General features: G+C 47.1%; 1 protein-coding gene across 3 annotated transcripts in view; it reads right to left on the bottom strand.

Moving 5' to 3' along the window:
• Positions 1-16,204, bottom strand: part of LOC138566730 (sodium/calcium exchanger 2-like) — a 1,535,489-nt gene extending 1,519,285 nt beyond the window's left edge. The window contains exons 1-2 of one of the 3 annotated variants that reach the window (XM_069644345.1): positions 15,882-16,198; positions 13,207-13,405 (exon numbers count right to left, since the gene is read on the bottom strand). The gene's annotated coding sequence lies outside the window, so the exon portion shown is untranslated. Of the gene's footprint in view, positions 1-13,206; positions 13,406-15,881 lie in introns of all 3 variants that reach the window. The other 2 variants (XM_069644348.1, XM_069644344.1) reach the window with 2 other exon arrangements.
• Positions 16,205-17,424: the final 1,220 nt, after the last annotated feature.

Raw genomic sequence — 17,424 nt, 5'->3', positions numbered from 1 at the left:
ATTATAGCGTACTTGCCAACCCTGCAGATTTAGGCAATAGGCTACTGCTTTTTATGCAGTCCTACCGCCTATAGATTTTGTTTGCAGATCCTACTGATTCATGGCTCTCCCAGGCCTGGCTGTGTGACTCAGGCACAGCCATCAGCCCAGCGAGCAGCATCCATTCATGTGCAATGGGGAGGGGAGCGGGTTAATGGCCCGTAAATGTGATTTATGCTGACAGTATCTGCAGTCTAGAACTAACCTCATGTGAGACAGGGACAGGCACCTGCTTCAAAGTCCAGGCAAGTGTCAGAGCATCAGCGTAGGTGACACCTGAGTGCTGTTCACTCCATGTCTCCATGCAGAGATGATTTACTCGAGTTGAGCCCTGGTGCACTGAATGCTTCCCAATGTCTGCTGGCAGCTGCTTTTAGCTACAAGTCTTCCAGCTGATTGTATGTTATTCAGGCGATTAAATTGTGTAAACTAATACATTTGATTTAATATATGATATAACCTGATTTCACAAATCAATGTATCGAGGTTAGTGGCAAACTGAACATTGCCTGGCTGTGTAGGTTCTGTGTAAACATGAAAACTGAAACTCTGCCAAATTAGACATGTGTGTACTCCAAATTATACATTATAAAGAAAAGTTTCAAGTGTGACCACTTACAAATATTTCCCTCAAGTGTGTGATTGGTTGTATTTGAAAGCTCCAGTGGCACTGGAGTTGAGTGAGAAGTGAAATAGGTTTGTCAGATTACCTATGCTGGGGGGATTAAAACTGAACAAAATACATTTGAAAATGATTATACTGTTGTATAATCATTTTCAAATTGTACAAAAACGCTACGTGAACAGAGAAATATGAATAACCCTTGAAGAGGCTGCAACGTCCAGTGGCCCCCTAAAAACACACAGACCTTTCTCTGCGGAGTCCTGCAAATATGTCTGCTTCTTAGTGTATGTAGTCAGTGTCCGTATATAAAATAGCATTACCTCTACGTCCCTCTTCCCGGTCACAGTACTTATTGAAGGTGGTACACTTGGCTTCCACAGAACCGTTTTCAATTATTTGTATAACGCCACCCCCTCACAGTTCATGATTCAAAGCACATAACATGTCCCATAATCCTCCTGCCTTCGCTGCTTTTCCTGGGACTTCTGTGATTCTGTGGTGGTCCCTTGGTTTGGTTTGTACTGTTGAGCGGCCTGGATCTGGGCCTATCTAGAGCACTTGCCTTTTTGGCCCATTCCCGGTTGATCTCTGTGAAGGATGCCCTCCACGCTCCCCTTTTTCTCTTTGGGGGTTGCCTGTGATTCTCCATGGGCTACTACTGCTCCCACTGTGCAGGGGGAGATCATTCCTTTTCAGTACAAGTATGTGCTGGTCTGATCTTGGACCTTTGGTATACTTCAATAAGTAAGTACTGTGACGAGGAAGAGGTACACAGAGGTAATGCTCAGACTACTTACTGGTAATCATTATTACTCCTATTCCTAGTCTTCCTCATCACCATACTGACACCCGCATCTCCCTCTCCAGTGGTAAGATTAAAAATCCAAATTAATGTAGAATTAGATCATTGTTATTGATGTGGTATAAGAGGAATATCTGTGTTAAGGAGGCAGAAGCTGGCCACAGTGCTCACATGTCACTCATTTGGTAATTTTGTTGATCATGATGGGTCAGAGGGTCTGGCGTAGAGCACACCAGGCAGTCCTTTCCTGTGATCTCTGTAGGGTCATATGTCAGGTGAGGCCATCTCCGGTGAGGGGCAAGAGGTCAAAGTTCACGTGACATCATTTCCTGTGATGTTACAATTATGCTAATCACAATTTTTGAAACTTAAAGAATCCTACAGATTTTCGATCACAGAATGTTGGCATGTATGTTAATGGCAAATGGGTTTTAGAAGAAATGTTGGCACAGACTGTGGTGGCCTTCTGCTTAGCTGCTTTCAGAGGCGTGTATGGCAATTGGATTTACCTGCCGTTTATGTGGCAACCATGGACATATCCATGGCTTTTGACATGGTCAATAGAGCCTTACTATGGAAAAAACTGCTAGACTATGGAATTCCAAGGGGTTGCTTAGCATTCTTATCCATCTGCATAGAAATTCAAAGATGAAAGTGTGATTGAACTCAGATGGGAGGATGTCGGCCAGTCTTTCAACACACAATGGTTTATGACAGGGGTGCATATTGGTGCCCACATTATTTAATCTGTATTTATTTATTACTCGCCCAGAACCGAAGGTATCACGGCGAAAATTGTAGGCATATTATCACAATTTTTATACAGTGTTACAATTACAGTCATATTATCAGATTTCTTATACAATGTTACAATCCGTCAAACAGTGACATGACAGTTCTTTAAAACACTAGTTACAGGTCTAAGGCAACCACTGGACATGCATGTGGACCATGGGATCAGCATTTGGTATTTCAGTTCTGTAAAACGAGGTAGGCCAGGACATTCTGGTGCTAGGGTGGAATGGGAATAGCTGAGGTTAATATTTGTTGAATAGTCAAGTTTTCAGCGCTTTTTTGAATCCTAGTAAGGTGTCCTCATTTTTGATGCGGAGTAGTAATACATTCCAATGAGTCGGGGCTAGGACTTTGAAACTACTTCCTCCTGCTCTGCTGTATTTGTATTGTGGTACTTCCAAGAGAGCCAGTTTATTGGATCAAAGTGTCCTACAGGAGATTTTTTTCTTGATGGTATTGTTGAGGTAGCTAGGCACTTTGTTTGTGATGCATTTATGAACGACACTAAGTGTTTTGAAAATGATTCTGGCTTCAATTGGCAGCCAGTGATTTTCTCTCCTGATGTTGGATATATGTTCGGATTTCTTTATACCCAGAGCTGCTCTAAGGGCTTTGTTCTGTAGTAATTGTATCTTATTAATGTTAGTTTTGGATGTTCCTAAAAAAAGGATGTTGCAATAGTCCAGTTTCGTTAAAATCAGCACTCTCGCCAAAGTAATACAGTTTGTGGGAGTAAAAAATTGGCGGCTTAGTGCAATAAGTTTAGCTGTGTATGCTGTAGAGGAGGAGAGGGCTGATATTTGTTTGTGCATAGTGAGGTTGGCATCCATATATACACACCCCAAGAGTTTTGACTTGTTTGAGTACTGGTATCTGTGTGCCGTCAATGTTGATATGTGAATAGGCGGGATGGAGGGTGCTTATTCTTTTTTGTGAACCCACGATGAGAACCTCAGTTTTCTCATTGTTAAGGCAAAGGCTGTTTAGGGCCATCCAATTATGGCATATACTTTATTGATGGTATAGGTGTCTTGGGTGTAGTCACCTGTAACGGGGATGAGGATCTGGGTGTCATCTGCAAAGTTTGTGTAGATGACACCCATGTCGTCAAGGGCTGAGAATAGGAGTTTAGTATATGCATTGTAGAGGGTAGGGGAGAGACAGGATCCCTGGGGAACTTCTATGGGAACTGCTATAGGGTCAGCTGCATAATTTCCGATGGCAACTCTGGATGTTCAGTCCGTTAAAAAGGATTTGATCCAGAGTGTGGCGTTATTTGAAAAGTTAAAGACTTTTTTTAGGGTGTCGCATAGTTTGTCATGGTCTACCAGGTCGAATGCTGCTGATAGGTCCAATAACAGAAGGGTAGCTAGTTTGCCTGTGTCTCTGATAGTGTCTAATTGGATTTTCAGGTCCATGAGGGCCGTCTCAGTACTGTGGTTGGGCCTGAAGCAAGATTGTCTTGCTCCTAGTAGGTTATTTTGTTCAAGTTGGGTTTGTATTTGGTTGTAAGCTATTTTGTCAATGATTTTAAGTAGGAAGGGGACAGTCGTTATGGCCTGGTAATTAGTGGGGGCTAGTGGATCTAATGTGGGCTTTTTTAGTAGTGAGGTGACCCATGCCGCTTTAATGCTGACTGGGACCAGATTGGAATTGAAAGAGGCATTCACAAAATTAGTAATTATGGGTGTGAAGGTAGGGGCGCATAGTTTAACTAGGTGTGCTGGGAAGTTGTCTCCTTTACAGTTTGATGCTTTCGGTTTAGTTATAGTACTATGTACTACATCTTGGGAAACGGGGTGAAATTGAAGGAAGGAGCAGTGTCTCCTATGTGCTTGGTGATTTGGTTAGACGTGGGGTGTTTATCGGATAGGAGATTTCTTTTGGAGATACTTATATTTTGTAATAGTTTGATTTTAGTGGCAAGAGCATCTTGAATGGTAGTACACCATTCTTTACTTGGTTGGACCGGGTTAATGATAGGGATAGGATTCTCCAACTCCTTGAGTATGGTGAATAACTCTTTTGTGTCAGAGGAGGCATATCTGATTCTGGTATTAAGGGCATCTGCTTTATGAGCAATGATGGCTTTATACGTTTTATTTGCAGTGTTGAATGCTTCCATGGCATCTAAGGTGTGGGTTTTATTTAGCCGGTGTTCAAGCGATCGTTTAATCCGTCTAAGAGAAACTAATTCCTCATTAAACCAGAAGGAGGATTTTTTGCCCTTACGTTTGGTTTTATTGACACAAGGTGCTAGGGTATCTATTGTATTGGTGAGGCATTTATGGTAAGTGTCGGCCAGGGCACAGGGGTTCTCATTATTGATCCTTTTGTCATTGAGGGTGCTAGCTAACAATGGGTTGAGGCTTTCTGCTGAGAGTTTACAGATATTTCTAGTTACGTAAGATTCCACTATGATAATTTTAGGTAGGTCTGGTTCATTGCACAGAACAGAAAGGTTTATACTGTGATGGTCTGAACAGGGTACTATGTTAATGGAATCTATGAATACTGTGGTATTGAGTGGTAGTATCCAACCTAGTATTCTCCCTTTTTTATGGGTAGGGGCGTTCACGAGTTGTGTGAATGCCATGTCTTTGAGTGCACTGTGTAGTGCTTCTGCTTTATGGTCTTGGGTATCATTAAATCCAAGGTTCAAATCCCCAAGGATTATACATTTTGTGTTAGGTTTAATGAGTGACGTTAGTAGTAAGGGTATGTCTAATTCTGGCTGGGATTTAGTATTAGGCGCTCTGTAGATGGTTATTATGTTTATAGTAGTCTTGTGGTTCATAGCTAGTTTGGCTAGCAGGACTTCGTACCCGTCTGGGTTCTCTATGGGGCAGGCTCTTATTTCGAGATGGGTTTTAGAAATAATAGCTACTCCCCCACCTACTGACTTCATTCTGTCCATCCTAAGGATGGTGTAATCCGGAGGATCGGCAATAGAAAATGAAGGTCCGGAGGCTTGGAGGAGCCAGGTTTCAGTCACTATAAGTAGGTCGAGTTGTTGCTCAGTAATGTAGTCCTGTATCTCTGTGGCATGAGCAGCTATGGAGCGTGCATTAATGAGGGCTGCTTAGGGGTGCATAGGAAGAGGTGGCGCTTGGGCTAAAGGAGAAGGGCATTTGTTGGTGGCCCCTGCGACAATGGTTTGTTGTTTGGTTGTGGTGATCCTTTTGGCGGATTTAGTTTGGGTCGCTGGTAGTGGTGCGCTTCCTATGGTGGCAGAGGCATGTGTGCTAGGGCGGTTTATGAATCGGGATCTGAGTCTTTGGGTTCTAATGAGACCTTGCAATGGGATCTGTTTTATTTGCTTAGCTTTGGTGAAGTTCCTGATCGGACACCAAGGAATGGTGTAGGTCCGTGATCCAAGTCTGGTGCGTCTGAATGCACTAAGGACCAGATAGGTCGTTTTAGGCAATTTATTGGGAATGGATGAGGGCGGTTTGCTGGCAATTTGTGGATTTTGGGTCGCTATATAATCTGTTTGAATGTTCATCTGGTGGTGATACTGGGGAAAAGGGTTGGTAAGTGGTAGGAAGGGCGTGGGACAGGGAATGGGGTGATGGCGGTTGCATGCTGCTCTAGAGAGGCCATTATCATGGGTAATGAAGTGGGAGCCAAGGAAAATCATGTGGTACAATACAAAAGGGAAACATCATAAGTAATAACCAGCCTGGCATGGTTTAATTGAGTTTAGAGGGCTAGGCGCCTACTATCCGTAGGGTAGCTAAAAGGCAACACCTATGGAGAGGGGTCTGGGCAAATAATAATGCTAATAAACTATTGAGTCCTTTGGAGGGCTAGAGGTGCAGATCTAGGCAGTGACAGAAAAGTAGTAACTACAATCATGCATATAGCGTTCGGCGACTAAGCACCTATGGGCTAAAATAGGTTGGCAGTGGCAAGTTTGCTGTACAATTTTTTCAGACAGGCTAAATGCAGCTATATACTAGGATGAGTTAGCAGTGGCACATTTGCTAAACACATTTATTGTTGCTGATGCAGGTAAAGCTTTAGATCAAGTCACTTTTGCATCACCAAAAATTGGATCTATAAAAATCAATTGGGTTCTGCATAAGCAGATAATTTTGTGCTGATTCACTGTATGCCGATAGGGTTACAGAGACTGATTAATGCTTTTGGCCAATATTTGGTCAAGCTCTACTTAAAAATGAATCCGTCCAACAGATCTGATATTAAGCACAGAAAGCCAGCACCATCTGCCAGAGCTCTGCAGAAGACCCTAGACCAACTGGAACTGGAAGACGTCTGGAGGAAGGTACATGCCAATACCAGGGGTTACACACATTATAGCACTCCACATGGTACATACACCTGTATAAACTACCTATTTACGGGCCGGAAGTCTCTCTGGGAATTCACAGCGATACATATCAAGGCACGAACGCTGTCTGACCACACCATGCTGGTAGCATCTTGGACATACACATACAGGGGGGCCCCCATACCCACATGGCGACTGAGGGTGGAGGCGTTAATGGACGGGGAGTTCCAAGAGCACATGAGAGGAACGATAGATGACTGCTTTCACCATAACATGGGGAGTGTGGACAGTACTGGGACGGTTTGGGAAGCCTTCAAAGTGGTGGTCAGGGAAGCGGGGATTGGGAAGGTGGGAGGACTCAGGGGAAGCATTCTGGCAGAGCTGGGGCAAATAGAAATGGAGATAGAAAGTGCAGAGGCATGGCTGCCTTGGAGGGAGAGGAACCCGGGAAGCTCACTGCGGCTGCAGTGCAGTGCCATTTGGGAGAAGTTGGGAAGACTAGATTATGGGAAGTACGCACAGGGATTATACACGGAGGGAGATAAACCCAGTAGGCTCTTGGCCTGGCTAACCAGGAAGGAGAGCAGACATGACCCAATAAACGCTATCAAAGGAAGTGAGGACCCAGGAAGGGATAAATTAGGTATTTTCCAGGTTCTACGAAAGGTTATACTACCGGAACCAGGAGGCAGAGGCTGGTGACATAGCTGAAGCCCTGGAGGGTATTGGCCTTCCCAAGTTAACGGAGGAGCAGGCGCAGATACTGAAGGCACCCCTCACGGTAGAGGAGCTGACAGCCGTAATAGCTGATCTCCCAACAGGCTAATCCCCGGGACCCGACGGGCTACCCGGGGAATTCTGTAAAAAATATAAAGACACCCTGGCCCTGCGATTGCTAGAGATGTACGAAGAGGCATACGAGAGAGGGTGGTTGCCACAGAGCTTGTCGGAATCGGTCATAATGCCCATATTGAAACCAGGGAAACCACCTCTCGATTGTGGCTCCTACAGACCGAGCTCCTTGATAAACCAGGATTCCAAGATCCTGACAGCAGCACTGGCGAACCGACTCAAATGAGTCATAGCTACGCTGGTGCACCCAGATCAAACGGGGTATGTACCGGGGAGGAATACAACATGAAATCTGCATAGACAACACCATGTAGTAGACAGTATGAACCAAAGACAGGGAGAGTGTGCAGTGGTGTCACTTGATGCTATAAAGACATTTGATTCTGTTAGCTGGGACTGGCTCCTGAGTGTGCTCACCCACTTCGGGATAGGCGCAGGATATCTCCAATCGGTAAGACTCCATTATAAGGATCCCAGGGAAAAGGGTGAAAATAGGCTGAGACATTTCGAAGGGATGGGAAATTGGTAGGGGTACAAAGCAGGGATGTCCATTATCCCCGATGCTATACATATTGGCCTTGGAACCTTTTGCGGCTTTCCTTTGGGAGGAGTACAAGGATGCCGGCATAGAGATAGATGTGGCGGCACACTGAATCTCAATATATGCAGACGATATGCTTCCGTATGTCGGAAACCCGATGGAACACTTGCCAGACCCGTTAGAAGCCATAGGGGCATTCGCTAGATTATCAGGATCACAATCAACAAGGAGAAATCCTCATTGTACCCCCTACCGGACCTGAAAAGGACTAGCCCTGACCAGTTGCCTGACTTAGCACTCACATGGATGCCAGTCACCTTCCGCTATCTAGGAGTGTACATATATCATGACACTACAGCGACACATGCAGCTAACACACAAGCGGCCCTGGACAAATTAGGGAAAGCAATGAAGTTCTGGAAGACGCTTCCACTGGCAATGATAGGGAGAGCGGCTCTAATGAAGATGGCGGTGCTGACCTGCTTTCTATATTACTTTACTAATATCCCACACTACATCCCGGGGTCCTTCTTCAAACAACTCCACAACTCACACAATGGCAGTGGAATTTCTGTGGGGCAGAGGGAGGAACACGGTGGTGCTGCACACCTTACAGAGGGATTATGAATGGGGGGATCAGACTACCAGACTTTGAACGTTACTATCTGGCGTGACAACTCCAATTTGTGGTAAGATGGCTGGGAGATGACACATCCATAGACACACTACTTTTTCAGCCGGCAATAAGACAAAACTACCTGAGGGAGCTCCTATGGATCGATGACTCTTTCACCAAACCGCTTCCCAACATGATCAAACCTGGGCCTGACCCTACGGAAGAGGGCGTGGAAAGCACATGGAACAGGAGACTCCTGCTCCAGGCAAATCCCCCTTGAGGGACTGGTCGATACCCGCACGCAGTCCCTGGTAACATACCGTGGGAAAATAAGGGATTAAACCGGATCGGGGATTTATGGAAAGATGGACAATGGGTGGACTTCCAGACCCTGAGGGAAGAGCAGAACGTACACAGTGGACAATTCTTGCTATATAAAAGTATGATCCGCAGGATCAAGAAGAAGTGGAGGATGCAACAATGTGAGGGAGCTACAAGTGAGGGCCAGATGGGAGTAGGAACTCCAAAAAACCTTCACAGATGAGGAATGGTGCAGGGCTCTCCGACAGTCTATGCAAAGACAGTCTCTAGTAATGCGAGATTCAAGCAAATGCAGCTCTATCTCATGGATAGGGTATACCTCACGCCCAATAGAATGTCAAGCATAGGAAGCAAGCAAACACTCAGCTGCCCACGCTGCGCGGCAGAGAAGGCGGATCTGCTGCACATGTTCTGGTCCTGCACGGTAATAACCAACTTCCTAGACACTGTTAAAGACAGAGCGGCGGCGGGAGGGATAGAGATGCAAGTATGGTCACCAGAGTCATACCTACTGGGGCTGTTCCCGAGGTGTGAAAGACAGAGCACACACATAGCGAAAATGAAGGATTTAATGTGTATAGTGGCTAAGCGCTGCATATCAATGGCATGGAACACAAGTGCGGGGCCATCAATAGAAATGTGGTGGGGGGACCTGAAGAAATGGACAATAGCCGAAACGTCAGTGTGGACCAGAGCGCTGCAGAGGGAGAAAGTGGGGCCACGGCACTTGCATGGCATTCCCTCATCCTAGATCTGTTCGAAAGCACAGAAGGGCATGGAACAACGGACCCTAGCGGGCTCGAAGGAGGAAGATTAAAAGGCTGGCTGTCGGGTGCAAGAGGACTCTCCGAGGGTTGGGGAGTCACAGGCAGTGGATAAGCCGAGAGGGGCCTGTTAAGAAGGATATGGACAAAAAAAAAGGGGGAGGAAATGATGGGGACATGAAAGGAACCAAACCAGTGTGCTAAGAAGATGATCGATAGAGCATAGATTCCACCACGCTGTGCCAGTTATAGGGTGATGTTTGTTGGTGTTTCGTTGTTTGTTGTATAAAAGAGAAACAATAAAATGTTTTTTTTTTTAAAAAAAGAAGAAATAAAAAAAAAATTCTTCCGTCCAAAACGATCATCTTGAAATTTGCTAAGGAGGTTCTGCCGGAAATGGGAGAACAGGGTGCTGCCTTTAAAAGAAAATATGCAATAACTAGGATACCTCATTTTAGCAGAACATTCCAAGATTTTATACCCTAATTATCTTAAAATAAGAGCAGTGGCCATGGCCAGACAAATGAGACAGATTGATCGGAAATTTGGGAAAATCTCCATGATTCCATGTAGGGACTTCTATAGAATGAAAGGTTTGCCCAGAATATTCTATGGTCTGGAATGTTTTCCTTCATGGATACTCCCAGAGCTGAAAGTAGTGGAGAGCCTTGTGTGGGTGGAAAGTGGTCTTATTCCATTTGCCAAAGTGTGTTCCTATGCAAGTAATAAAATAGGAAATCGGTTTACAATCTATGTCTAGTATAATGCAATGGAAAAGACTGGCTCTTTTGAGAAAATGTGAAACTAGCCCAAAGGGAAGTCGATACAGTCTTTTAGGGGAGGGTTTGACTGAAGGTTTTGTAAAAGATCTACGCCTAGAAGGGGCATCAATCCCCTACAATTCGGGAGCTTCAATGAAAACACTTATGGACAATCACATGAAGGTAAAAAACCTAATTATAGGTAATGACTGGTATTCAAATAAAAATGAAGCCGGAGACTTAAAATTGTATTCTCAAGTGATTTCGCCCCAAAAATAGTATCCTGACATGGAACATTATCTAAAGAAATATCCCAGTCAAGGGGTGAGAAACAACATAATGTGGTTTCGCTTTAATGTTGTAAGAACGAAGGAAATATTACTTAGAAGGAAGCAATTTGAAGATATGAATGCCCTGTGTAGATTTTGCAATACTACTGAGGACATAGAATCCTTATTCCATTTGTTATTGGTATGCCCTGCTTTACTGACCATTAGACTGCAATACTTTGGTTTGTTTGTCACCAATACACAGTCCCAAGAGATTTGGGGGCCTCATTCCGAGATTGGTGGTAGTCATGCCGCTATTTGCGCCATGACTGCCTCCAATAATGGGTCCGGCACCGGTGTTGTTCAATGGGGACTTACCGGTGCAGTCCGACCCTGGCAGGACCGGTAAGTCCCCATTGAACAAACCTTTCCCCATTCCCATTGAGCCCCGATAGGGCTCAATGGGAATGGGGAGGGCGCTAATAATGGGCTTGCTCTTGCAAGCCCGTTATTAGTACCCTGGTTCCTTAGCGGGACCCGTAAGGGACGTGTGGTCAGACCACATGTTCGTTACGGTCCTCACCAAGGGACCTTTGAATAGGGCGGTAAGGGATTACCAGCACCGGTCTCCTTACCAGTGCCCGGTATCCCTTACCGCCCAGGTCGCAATGACCCCCTTGGTCTGGTTGTCCATGTTACATGGGGATTCCATGGTTTCGAAGCTTAGAGTCTTGTCGTTTATAAAAAAAAAAGAATTAGAGTAAATTGGAATTAATTTTTGAAAGTTTTCTCTTTCTAATAAGTTATGTATGACAAAGTTGGAATTCAATCCCATTACATTAAACATGTAAAGAATTAGATAGTTGCTAGGTGCTATGAATGCAGTCGATTAATTATAGGTTGAGATGAATTTAACTGCTACTTTATTTTATCTGTGTATTAACATATTGGTTTAGGATTTTTGTTTATTGTTTATTGTGTATTGCTTATTGTACTATGTTCTATCGATGAAATATGTAGGATGTTGGTATTATACTGTAATCAATATGATTTATAAATAGGAACAACTGTTTTAATGGTATTGAACCATGGGTATATGTGTTTAATTCGTTTTCTCTAGTGGAAACTTCATTTAACATATGTTTTTCTTTTCTTTTTTTCTCTCTTTTTTGTATCATATGCATTTGTTAAAAAAAATTTAAAAAATATTTACTGCAGTGTTCAAGTTATGCTACACATTTCACAGTATTTTTATTAAAAAAATAAACAAGGTACTGTAATAGTTTGGTTTTGGTTTCAAATGGCTCTGAAAATGTACCTCTAGTGACTTGTGGGGGATTGGTTCAGTATTTTTGATGTAAGGAGCACCTGATTGGCTGTGCAGCTAATGATGTGATTGGATGTGCTTGTGGGTTTGTTTGTACAAGTGAGCCATTTTATTTCAGCCATTTCCTTTCTACATTTGAAGAGAGCTGAAAGCCTTTATTTTATTTTGCTTACTGTGCTTTTGTGCTTTAATGTAATGCTGGCTGCGGCTTGGTTTGCCTAATGTTACTAAGCCATCGCCGGCACGCAATTTGTTTTTCTAATGTCCTTGAATTTGTTGTACTAACATTAAAATCGGTGCAGGTGGTGAATTAATTTTGTTAACCCAACGCCGGCACATATTTGCAATGTTAGTGAAATGAATTTAATCTCGGATGCAGCTTGGCTTTCCTGATGCTACCGCCGATGTGGACTCTTTTACTAACGTTGCAAATCTGTCCCGGCAGCAGCTTAACAACATCAAGTCGCTGCCGGCACATATTTGCAACATTTGTGAAATTAATTGAATGTCGGCGACGACTTGGCTTTTCCGATGTCGCAGCCAACTTGGAATTTGTTTTACTAACATTTGAAATCCGTGCCGGCAGCGGATTAATGTTAACCCGCCACTGGCACATATTTGCAATGTTAGTGAAACTAATTCAGAGTCGGCGGCGGCGGCCTGGCTTTCCCGATCCCAGCTCTGATTTTACTTAATTAATGTTGCAACGTTAGTGAAACAAATTCAGAGCCAGCGTTGGCTTGGCTTTAACGATGCTGCCACCAGCTCTGATTGTGTTTGACAAACTAATGCCCATCTGCACGTATTTGAAGCCGTCAAGCTTTGTGTCAGGAACTGGGGGCCAGAGACGGAGCCAGTGGTGACGTGCAGAGTGCATGCTCTGCCCCCAAGCTTCTGCTGTGGATAGACCAGATCCTCCAACTCGTTGTTAGTGTTTTGCTCCTAGACTTGCTGCATGCATTTGCATTGGAACGAATGAGACCCATGAAATGCTGTTATCTGTTGGGAATCCATCATTGCTGTTGTGGGAAGATATCAGCGGTCCTAATGCAGATCCGTAACACACACTCAGAGCCAATGAACTGAGAAACTCTGCTGAGAATGCAGGATGGCAGAGCGCTTATTTTGTGCAACATTTTAAAACCTTTAAACCAGATATCCCAGAGCAGGTGGAACACACATCCCTTTAGTCCAGAATACCTCAACAAATGTACTACTCTGTTTGCCAAAGCCCTCTCCGACCTCTCCTTTGCAGCTGCTCTCATCTCGCAACAGATTCCTAAGGGCTTCTGTGTGCTGAGTCTGAGCCAACAGGTGAAGAACGGTCCGACTCATAGGGGCTACATCAAAAGTCCTGCTGGGTTGAGCATGGAATAGCCTGCCTTTTTGGCCTCGGTACCTAGAAGGGCCACAAAAAACTTATTTAGTTCCACTGACTCTGGCATCATGCCACATCCTTCTCTCTCACCTGCTTTCACAAGTCCTCCGATACTCCTTTGTTCATGTTTTTTTACCCCAACCAACTTCCATCAACCACCCCCACCCACTCTACCCTCACCCACACAATCCACACCCTAACCACACACTGTCTATTCTACCCTAACCCACCCAAGCCCCTCTCTACCTCCTCTCTCTATACCGCATATTCCCCACCCTGCCTCCACTCTCTCTACCCCCACCCTAAACTACCCCACCCTACCTCCATTGTTTGTACGCCCACCCTACCCCTACCTCCACACACCCGACCCCACTCTCTCTACCCCCACACACCCTACCTCCACTCTCTACATCCACTCTCTCTACTCCAACCAACCCCACTCAACTCTCTACAACCCACCCACCCTCTACCCCTCTCCTCCTTCCTGTCACACTGTCGCTTTATGTCTTACCCTCTCATGCTCCATTTGACTCGCTCATATTTCCTCTTGCTCATCATCAATGGCACCCTCTCTCAATTTCTTCCTCCCTTGCTCTATTCTCTTTCTTTCTCATTCTCTTGCACACCTGCTCCCCTTATCACACTCCTTTGAAGCGTTGCACTCTCCTCCTTGCACCCTAGTGCCTATAACAAGCAGACAATAAATACATACAAAATGCAAAGAACAACAGTAAACGCCAAAACTATTGGCTTTGCCAATGCTTGTTTGTGATGTGTGATAATCCTAACTCGCCAGCTGGACACAGAAAAACGTTACATGTGTATACAATGCATGAACTGTTCTCACATCTCGGCCCGACAGTGACCCCCAACCCCCGACCAGGCAGACACTGAACAAACTTAACAGCTACCGTATGTCAAGTCAACAACGTGAGAACCCCCGCAGAAAGGAAACTGGAATGCGCCGGGATAATGAAAGCACCCAGAGACGTGCACAGCGCATCGAGGGGCTCTCCTGCAGCGCAGTCCGTGGGCTCCCAGGGCCCGATTCACAGATGCGTTTTACACGGGCACGGTTCTATGGGAAAGCGCTCTGTGAATCAGGACCCCAGATTCCACCCCACCTCCTGGCATTGCTCCCATCCGGCAAGCCCCCCTCATCCTGCGAGATTCTTGCACCCCCACCCCCTCCCCGCCACATGCCCGAGCATACGAGACTCTACCAGGGTCCGACTTCCTGCCCAGGGGACGTATAACTCGCACCCTGCCTATACACCGGGACCCCCGTTCCCAGCTTCAAAGCCCCCGGACTTTCCGCCCGCGAACTAAGAGCTGCCCACCCAAAGAGCAAACACATCCGGCTCTAAACCCAAGGTATACAAGCTCTCCATCCGTGGTGTCTATGCTCCTCTACCCAAGTGGGTGCTATAGCTCCACTGGGGCCCGCCGCACCCTCACACTCCAGGATCCGCCCTCTCCTTCTGCAAGTCCCCCGCTCTGTCGCTCTAGGTTTCTCCACTCTCCACCCACCCCAGAGCCCGAAATTCCCACACAATCCATCCTCAACCCCGGGGCCCTTCCCTCTCTATCTCCCCACCCCAAAAACCCGGGGTCCCCTTCTGTCTCCAACTCAAGGATGCCCTAGTCTCAACACCACGGGCCCCCTTTCTCACTCCACCACGGGAACCCGCCGCTTCACCTTAGTATGAATCTTTACCTTTACCCCAGCGCCCCGCCCCCATGCAAGCGTTTTCTTTAACTACAAGAAAGCAACCCTCTTCCGACCCCTTCTTTCACTATCTTGTGTGTGTGTGGGGGTGGGGTTGGAGGGAGGGCATTCTTCTGCACCCTGCCATTAGGGTTCTGTCCTCTCTCTCCGCCCCTGGGATCCCTCACGCCATCGTTCTCCTGCAGGGGCTTCCCCCTTTCTCCATTTCGGGGTTACCCCACGCTCAACATGAGGATCCCTCTCCATCACCCTCTCAAGCAGCCCCACCCCGAACTGGGGGCTCTCCCCCCATTCACATGTGCTGCACCCTCTCTCGCTCTCCATCCCGACCCCCTTCACAAGGACCAGCCCTCTCCCTCCATACTCAGGGGTCAGCTCTCTCGTTGTAGCAGGGAGTACCCCATGCTCTCCATCTCAGGGCTTTCCATCCCGCTCTACCTCGTAGTTTCTCTCCAAATGGGGTTCCCTTTTGCCTCCACCCGAGGATCACGCACCTCTCCAGCCCAAGGCTACTAGCTCTCTGCACGGCAGGTTTCCCTATTCGCCCCAAACCAGGGTCGAGTGCTCGCCATCTCAGGGCTCCCTCCGTCACCCTGAGGCTAACCTCGATCACCCGATCTTCCCCGGTGCACAAGACCCAGGGCCCCTTTCCAGGTGCCTCACACGCCACAGCAATCCCGTTTCTCGCCATCTTTGCCCAGACACCCTTTAAACACACGCCTCTCTATCCACCCAGGAGCCCCCCCACATGCACCCCCACCCACTCACCATCCGCTCCTTGCTGCAGATGCTCCTCTCCCGATCCCACGCCGCCTCCTCTTGCACCGTTTGGTACTAGAGCGCGTGTCCTTCTTCCACGTGCACAGCCTGGGAGGGGGGAGTGTGAAGATGGCACGGGCAGCTGCACCGGGGAAGGGGCGCGAGAGCGCTAGCAGAGCCACGCACGCGCAGAGAGGCTGGAGATGAGGAAGGGGAGCGAGACAGGCATCAGGGCTGAGACGTGCGTAGCCACGCCCACTCCCTGACCGGGAGCGCGCGCAGATCAGCACCACCTGAGCTAGGGACAGCTACCTGCGAGCGTGCACCCAGCTCGCGAGGTGCCCCCGGGCCCTTCCACGCGTGAAGGGGGCCCGGCACTCTCACACTCAGGGCTGCAGTCTCTACGGAAGAATGGGGGCGGTGGGGGGCGGGGTGAGGGACGAGGAGGTGGTCAGGCTCGGTCATTCTGAGATGGTGTCTCTCAGCATTGTGAGGGACCCAGTTCTCACAGTTTGAAGATACACCGTGGAAGGAAGGGGATGGTTAAGTGCGGCTGGGACCCAACCATACACGTGCAAACCCGACTGACGGATTGCACCCCCGTAGTGAGAAGGATGCCTGGGGCACATCCAGTCAGAGGAATCCCTAATTCCCCAAGTTGAGAGGGAATCCTAGCTCTTCCACCAGTGGACTCAGTGGGTAGCTCTCCCAGTGCGAGGACGTACCCTTGAGTGGTGCTATCGGTGCCTTTTCATTGGGGGTTCATTTGGTACCAGTGTAAAGAGACCCAGCTCTCCCAAAGTAAGGCACAGCCTTCGCGCTACCGGGCTGCAACTTCCCCCAGATACTATCTGGGCTGGGCTGGCTCTTTAACATGGGCGGACTCCGGCGACTAATAGAAAATATAAGAAGCTCTGGCATTTGGGCAGGCCCGGCTGAAGGTCTGCCAGGGCCGGTGGGGGCCAATTTCAACAAGACGTTTGGGCCACCCCTTTACCTAAAGGTGCGAAAACCAGCACTGAAAACAAAATCAGCGAGGTGGCAAACCAGGGCACATTCTCGCGGGACAGGCAGTCAGCCAGCATGGAGCTGATTCAACATCCAAATGTCCGGTCAAAAAGCTACTAATCACTGTTTAACGGCATGGTGCTATTGTCGGCGAGACCAGAGTGAAATGGCAACACAGTGACAAAAACGTTACCATATTCTCTGAGAGGTGGCTGACTGGCCTGTGCGTCAGAAAGGGCAGCTCGGAACTTGTGCACCCTGCACTTTTAAAATCTGGAATTAAATGACAACATTTCAGTGTCATGGGACAGCCAACACAGGGCAGCTTCTCAGGCCCCGCCCCCCAGAGACCTGGCGCCCATTTTAAATGAGAAAGTTGAAAGGCCCGGGTGCCTTCCCTGCATATGGAGTGAGGCAGGGCGGGTGCTGTCAATAGTATTTTGATCAATAAGTGGTGTGGGAGCCGAGTTTAAAACAGCCTCCTGGAAACTACTGCCCTAGTGGAGTCGTGCCCAGTCCTTCCTGGGTAGAATCGCTCTAGTCT

Source organism: Ambystoma mexicanum, chromosome 2p (assembly GCF_040938575.1).
Source record: "Ambystoma mexicanum isolate Mex_15411 chromosome 2p, UKY_AmexF1_1, whole genome shotgun sequence".
Classification (NCBI taxonomy): domain Eukaryota; kingdom Metazoa; phylum Chordata; class Amphibia; order Caudata; family Ambystomatidae; genus Ambystoma; species Ambystoma mexicanum.
This window is presented reverse-complemented; position numbering and strand designations above follow the sequence as displayed.